General features: G+C 37.8%; 1 long non-coding RNA gene across 3 annotated transcripts in view; it reads right to left on the bottom strand.

Annotated features, from left to right (window-relative positions):
• Positions 1–2727: 2727 nt before the first annotated feature.
• LOC102496516 (uncharacterized) overlaps positions 2728–7497 on the bottom strand; it is a 7744-nt gene continuing 2974 nt past the window's right edge. For all 3 annotated transcript variants that reach the window (XR_003547068.1, XR_003547067.1, XR_336769.1), the window contains 2 exons: positions 5508–5555; positions 2728–2817 (listed from right to left, as the gene is read on the bottom strand). This is a non-coding gene — a long non-coding RNA (uncharacterized LOC102496516). The remainder of the gene's footprint in view (positions 2818–5507; positions 5556–7497) is intronic.

Below are 7497 nucleotides of genomic sequence, written 5' to 3' on the forward strand. Positions count from 1 at the left end.
CCTGTCTCTCTCATTAGTGAAAAAATGAAATACATAAAAGTTTTTTTAAAAAAAGATTGTACAACCTAGTAGTTCATTACTAGGTAAATTATGGTATATTATTTTTTGGAGATATTATTTAAAACTAAGGTATATTTTTATATTCACATGTTTTAATATGACAGTAACAATATCTGACAGTTATGGAGTACCTACTTAATAAATTGATTAAGGTATAATCCTAAGCACATTTAAATATAATATTATATATTTTACTTTACATGCTCTTATGCATTTAGCACATATAGTCAGTTCAATTCCCACAACACTCTGGAATATGTATTTTAACATTTTTCCTGTTGCACATAGGAGCACATTACAGAGTTAATTAAAAATAAAATGTATTGAAAGCACAATAAATCGATAACCACTCCTCCTAGCTAATTGTGTCCTGCCATGACTATGTCCTGCAGTATTTGAGAATCATACACTTCTGTGCACATGGCTGAGGAGTGGCATGCAAGAGTAACATTCCAGGAACTATACCCTAAATATCATTTCCAAATACTGCCCGATGTTTTCAAAGGAAGGGATACTAAGACAAGTATGATAGATTATCACAAGCAATAGCATATATGATCATCTATCATTAATTAAGCTGCAATTTTAGGAAAAAAACCTTCACATGAAAAGTTTGTATTTATTTCTACCTTCAGTGAATGTTTAGTAAATGCCTATTGATATTCTACAAAATACTCCATAATCTTAATATTTTTTCTCTTTAGCATATGCTTCATACTTCTTTGTTTTCTATTTCTATTTTTGCTGCTAGAAATACTTTCTCTAGTTTCTCTACTAATGAAAGTGATTAAAATAATGACATTAATAAAGTACGAAATTCAAGAATTTCCTGTGATTACACTTAGAAAGTTCAAATTTCTCTTGCAATTTTTAATGAAACACATGTGTGCACACATAGATGACACACACATACACTTAAAGATTTTTTTCCTCGTTTCTGGAATGAGATGCTATAATTATTGAAACAAATAAAACTTCTAGAAATAGAGAACCAATTATAAATGTTCATTCTTAAAAACAGTCACACAACTATAATTTCTACAATTGTTATTGACTAAAGGCTAATGTACTAAAGTTATATGAAAGAATTAATTGGCAAAGTGAAAAATAAAATACTAAAATCTTCAGAAAACAACTAAAAAAATTTTGAATTCCTTTCTTCATATTCTTTACATAAAGAAGTTGCTCAAGTAAAAATTCAGTATGATATTTATAGGAAATAAGTGGTTAGAGTTAGGGCTGAAACACCACCAAACCTAAATACAGTGGACATCTACTTCATATGACTGACTAAAAACACCTCTGTTTGAGGACCATCCTACTCCCCCCTTTATATGGCTCTAGTGAAGCTGAAGCTCTCCTTTTACAAGTGGCCACAAGTGTAGACCTAGTCAACCTTTTTCTAAGTTTTCTTTTTCTTCCATAAGTGAAAGAGACAGAGAGAGAAATAGAACGAGAAAAAGAGAAAAATACAGAAACAGCGTTCCATACAGGTCTTTTACACTGTGATTCACTGCAGCATCAGCCTGCCCCAGATCGTGAGCACATGTGTGCCAACATGTTCAGGGAGGTCTCTGGGCGTAATCCTAGAATTTTCCCATGAGGGTCAGTCTTACAGAGAATTGCATCACTACTGCACCAGCCGTCCAGTCCCTAGTCAATGTTAATATTTATTCATCCTAGCTTTAGTGGTGGAAATTCGACTCTAGATAGACCATTGAAAAACACATTCTGGTATACATTCCTGATTTATTTAGACATTTGATTCTCACTGGGTCTGAAGTTAGGCACATGACAGGGCAATAAAGTAGACTCCTACTGCAAATGCACCGAGGTTGCTTTGTAGGCAGTCTCATCATGGAGTACATCTCTTTGCCTTCAAATTTTATAGTTGACAAATTTCTGTTGAAAAGAATCATTGTAATGCTTTCTATTGAATGTATTCCTCAAACTCTCAACTCTAGTACATCTGGAGACCCCTTTCACAATGGTGATTTGCATACAGGTTAGAACAATGTCTACAACGTGACTCTCTTAAAATGTGTTTGTTCTGAATAATCTTCTCAGCCTCTTAAGAATTTACCCAGTGTAATTAGATACACCCTGATTCATTCTAATGCTATCCAAAGGCTTAAATATCTGTGCTTTAATTGAAAAAGCTCATTAACTTTAAATACAGCTAAAGTTATTGAGGGAAAAAAATCTCAGTAGACATACTCTAATAGAGTGTCTAGTAAGACTGAAAAGGAGAGGTTTGTGTATTCTTTTTTCAAGAATTATTTACTTATTTAATTCCATCTGTTACTATTAATTTTTTATTTAATTCAACCAGAGAGATACAGAAAGAAAGGGAAAGTGAGAAAGCAACCCACCATGTTCCAAGACTTGAACCACATTTAGCCATGTATAAATCTAGTGCCCTTAACCACCACATCACCCACCAGCCTCAGGTTTATGTATTCTAACCCAGCTATATTTTTTTTGAGAGGTTTTTGCTATAGGATGCGTGTGTTCACCAGAAAGACAGAAAGAGACAGAGAGACAGAAAGCGAGAAATCACCCCTCAGGGGGATGGCCATGCCGCAATCCTTTCTCCTCCATTTTCCTCTCGGGATCATGGGCACAGACACGCATAGTCCTGGTGTGAGTTTAAGTCACTGGGTCCTGGCATCAAACCGCAGTTGGCTACATGGGAATCCAGCAACATAGCCATTATGCTAGCTGCTGGTTCTGTAAACCAGCTCATCTTGATGTTGTCTACAGGAAGAAAATATGCAGTCACATTGGTGAAATTCTACTCAATTGTTAGACATTCAATGGACTTTAAAACTTTAAATCACCTTTCTGTGTAACCAGAGAGTAGTTGAGGTAAAATTTCACTGTATAGTTTACCAACTAACAAATGAAGAAGAAATTATGCAAATAGAATATTACTTATTTTCAATCCATAGCCAATTGGAGCCTCCAGGTAGCAATTCTCAATAACTCCTTATATTACTAACAATAACAAACACTCAATATCACTCCAGTAGTGTTGAGCAAATTGTGGACCTGAATCTAATCAAACTTCGAGATGAGGGGTTCTCAACCTCAACACTATTGGCATTTAGAGTCAATATTTTTTTTCTTTAGGGGATGTCCCCACGACACTCATGTGCATTCTCAGTCGTTTTAGCAGCATTGGTGGATTCCACCCACTGGATGCCAGTATCATCTCTGCATTGTAAAAAACAAAAACAAAATTATCTCCAGCTTTGTCAAATGTCCCATGGAGGGAAGGAGAGTTTTGGGCCAGGCAGTAGCTCATCAGTAAAGTAACTAGACCCATTTGGGGAGGGGCCTGAGGCTGTTTCAGGCCTCCCTGACCACACAGGCCATGCACATCCCTGTGTTCCTGGCTGGCTGAGACTAAGAGTTTTGTCATATTAATAACTTAAGTCTTTTTGGGTGTCTTTTCATTTAAATCTTACCTTTTTTCTTTTGAAGAGAGGTTTTTGCTATAAGGTGCGTGCACTCGCCAAAGAGACCGAGACAAAAAGCAAAAAATCGTCCCCTGGGGGAATGGCCACACCGCAACTGCTTCTCCTCCATTATTCTCTCAAGTTCTTGGGCATGCATGCATATGCACCTGGCATGAGTTTAAGCTGCTTGGTTCAGAACTCAAACTGCAGATGACTACATGGGAGTCCAGCAATGTAACAGTTACGCCATATGATGGTCCCAAGTCTTCCTAATTCTTTTCAAGAAGGTTTTGTAGTTCTCAAAATATGTCTTGCACTTTTATTGTTGAACTTCTTTCTAATTCCATATTTAAAAAAAAATAAAAGTAAACCTGCTAACACCTGGGTTCCAGTTTTAGTTTTGTCTTTATGGTCTAATAACTGCAGATTGGTACAGCTATTTTCAAAGCAATTGAACCAATGGTGACCCATCCGATCTTCCTCCAAATCCATGAATGCTACTCTGAGTGTGTGGTATGGTAGAAAAAGTCTGAACAAGGTCAGTGTGTTGAGATGGTGAGATTCCACGTGGCTCAACGTACAGTTTGAGTCTCGGACCTAGTGGTTTGAGGGGTATTCTGGGTACATGTATGTGCGTGCCCAAAGTCATGAGAGGAGAATTGAAGAGAAGGGATTGTGTCATGGTCATGACCCCAGGATGAAGTGATTTCTCACTCTCTCTCTTTCTCTCTCTTTCTGGCAAGCACACATGCCCTGTAGCATTTCACAAGAAAGACTTGAACTCTGGTCTTACTTTCTTATTTTTCCTTTCTCTCTCTCTGTCTCCCTCTGGTCAAATTAAGAAATAATAATACTCCAATATGGTCAAGCATAGTTTGAGTCCTGGACACAGTGGCCTGAAATTCATGCCAAGCACAGGTACATGTGTGCCCAAAATCCTGGGAGGAGAATGGAGAAGCAATTGCAGCATGGCCATCTCTCTGGGAAAGTGATTTCTCATTTTCCCCTTCACTGCCTCTGTCTGTCTGTTTATCTGTCTGTCTGTCTGTCTCTCTCTCTGGAAAGTACACATAACTTATAGAAAATCCTCTAATAATAATAATAATGATAAATAAAATAATTATTCTGAAAAAACTGAGATGGGGCTGGCAGGTGGCATGGTGGTTAAGGGCACTGGACCCCTACATGGCCCACCATGGTTCATGTCCCAGATCTGGTAGCTTGATTTCTCCCTTTCTCTCTCTCTCTCTTTCTCTCTTTTGTTCTGTACATCTCTGATTAAATTAAAATATATATAAATAAGTAGATAGATAAATAAATAAATTTAATAAAGTAGATCTTTAAAAAAACTGAGATGTAGCAGAGGAAAAGAATAGTGAGAAAGATATGAGAGTAAGTCTTGGGAAAGATGTTTGTATATATATATACAGAGAGAGAGAGAGTGAGTTAGTTTTTGGTATAGGGCGCATGTGATCACCAGAGAGACAAAGAGAGACAGAGAGACAGAAGGTGAGAAATCGCCACCCGGGGGGATGGCCATAAAACAATCCATTCTCCTCCATTGTCCTCTCAAGATTTGGGGCACACATGCACACACACCTAGCATGAGTTTCAAGTCACCAGGTTCAAGACTCGAACTGCAGTTGGCCATGTGGGAGTCCAGTGATGTAACCATTACACCATCTGCTTGTCCCTGTTTTTGATATGTTCATTTACAGGTTTGAGAGAGGCAGTCAATTAGATAGAGATGCACTATTGGTACAAATACAAAAATATAAGAAACACTTGTAAGATGGTAGCTAAAACCACAGGGATGATTTCTGTCATCTCAGGAAAATATGCAGTACTAGCCAATTGTTCTGAACCTGAGGCAATTTTGGAACCACCCCAAATGCCTGGGGATACTACTGGCATCTACTGGGTAGAGGCCAGGGATATTGTTAAACATCCTACAATAAATGAAATAGATCCCCATGAAAAACTTACCTGGTCAAAGCTGTCAACAGTGCTGAAGTTGAAAAGTCCTGCATTCAACTGGACCAAGGAGAAGACAAAAGAAAACATCATTGAGGAAGGGATGAAAAATCAAGATTTCCACAGGCAGAGAGAGTCAGAATGCTTTCCAAAGGGACACAAAAATACAGGATGTGCAAAAAGCCTCTTATAATTCTCATTAGGTCACCCCAAAAGGAACATGGTACTGTTCTGTCAGTGGTAGCCACCATATTCCCTCTGCAACAGCCCTGCCAGGGTGATGATTCTCAGATGAAATAACACAGTTAATTATGTCCAGGACAATAAGAGTGTGAATAGCATGCAGATGCTTAACATCTGCTAATCCTAAATTGAATAACTCTTCAAATTAATGCTTTTTCGTTGGGTCCTGGAAGAGCTGCTGACATATAGAGTCCCAAATGTCTATTCTGCAACTTTTGTTTTGCATCTAGTGTTAGGGTGTGTCTGGATTGGTATTGGGTGGAATTGGGATAATTCCATGACACTTATGGTTTATATTAGCTATTTAGTTGAGCAGAAACTGAAAATACAGAACTGCTGTACAGATTTCCATAGATAACAGCAGTGGCTTTCCACTTGAGTTTGTGAATGAATAAGTTCTCAGTAAAGATATATTCTCTCTCTCTCACTCACTCTCTCTCTCTTTCTCTCTCTCTCTCTCTCTCACACACACACACACACACATACACACACACACACACACACACCACAAAAATCCAAAAAGCAAAACCACCCTAATCCAAATAACGCCTTTTGTCTTTCCCTGTACAATTCCTTTAAATTATCTCCTGTGGTCTGCATTATGCCATACCTCCCAAAATCATCATGTTCTCAATCATATTTATTTTCTTTTTCTTTTTCTTTTCTTCCTTTTTTTTTTTTTTTTTTGACTATAGGGCGTGTCCATGTGCCAGAGAGACAGAGACAGAAAGAGAGAAATCACCCCCCAGGGGGGACAGCCTTACTGCAATCCCTTCTCCTCCTTTCTCTTCTAGGGATTTTGGGCATGCACACACACATGCTCAGTGAGATTTCAAGTTGGGGGGTCTGAGATTCAAACCACAGTCGACTATGTGGGAATCCAGTGACATAACCATTATGCCTCTGCTGGTCCCTCTCAATCATATTTCGGTGTAGGGATATATAATTGGGTTATTTGTTTGTTTTGCATGTTGTGGGGTTTTTTTGCTGGTATTCATTACCTCTTCTTCTGGAAATACCACCTTAATTTTCTTTTGAGGAGTCAAACTTTGTGTTGTGCAGACAACCCACTCTCCTCCCTCCAGAGATATATCTTGGACCTAGGCCTGGCCAGTTTCTGTAATACATTCTCCTGGGCATGGTGACTGGTTGACAGATGACCTTTTGACCCACATTGTTCTAGAATGATTCAATCTTAAGATTCTAAACTTTTAAAATCCTTTCCTTCTGCTAGATTTGTTCAGCTGTAAGAATTTCAGTCTGAATCTGCTATCAGCCATTTTTCTTGGAAAAGTTTGCTTGTACATGAGGCCAATAAAGTAGAGAAGATCCAGAGATAGGAGAAAGAAGAAAAGGAAAAGAGAATAAGAGGAAGTGACAGACAAGAGAAAAAAGATAAAGACAAAATGATAGAGAGAAAGAAAGAAAATAAGATAGAATTCTGATAACATTGTTTAAGTTTCAGAATCCAGTTGGATCTGAAGATTCATCCCAGACATTTCATTCAAAATAAGTGGTTGAGTTTATACTAACTATATAAAGACCAATCTGACCGATGCTTTTACTTTAATAAATAACTCTTAGAGACACTGAGAATAGAAGGTTAAAACAATAGAAACTTCTCGAAGAGCTGACAGTCTTGTTAGAAAAGCATGTTTTAATCCAGAGAACACAAGAGTAGTACGCATTAAGGAAGATACTCAAGATGCCCTGAGTGCACGAAATGTAAAGACTTAATCTGATCAAAATCAGCAGGGAA

The sequence above is a fragment of the Tupaia chinensis genome, unplaced genomic scaffold (assembly GCF_000334495.1).
Source record: "Tupaia chinensis unplaced genomic scaffold, TupChi_1.0 Scaffold143247_2, whole genome shotgun sequence".
Taxonomy (NCBI): Eukaryota; Metazoa; Chordata; class Mammalia; order Scandentia; family Tupaiidae; genus Tupaia; species Tupaia belangeri.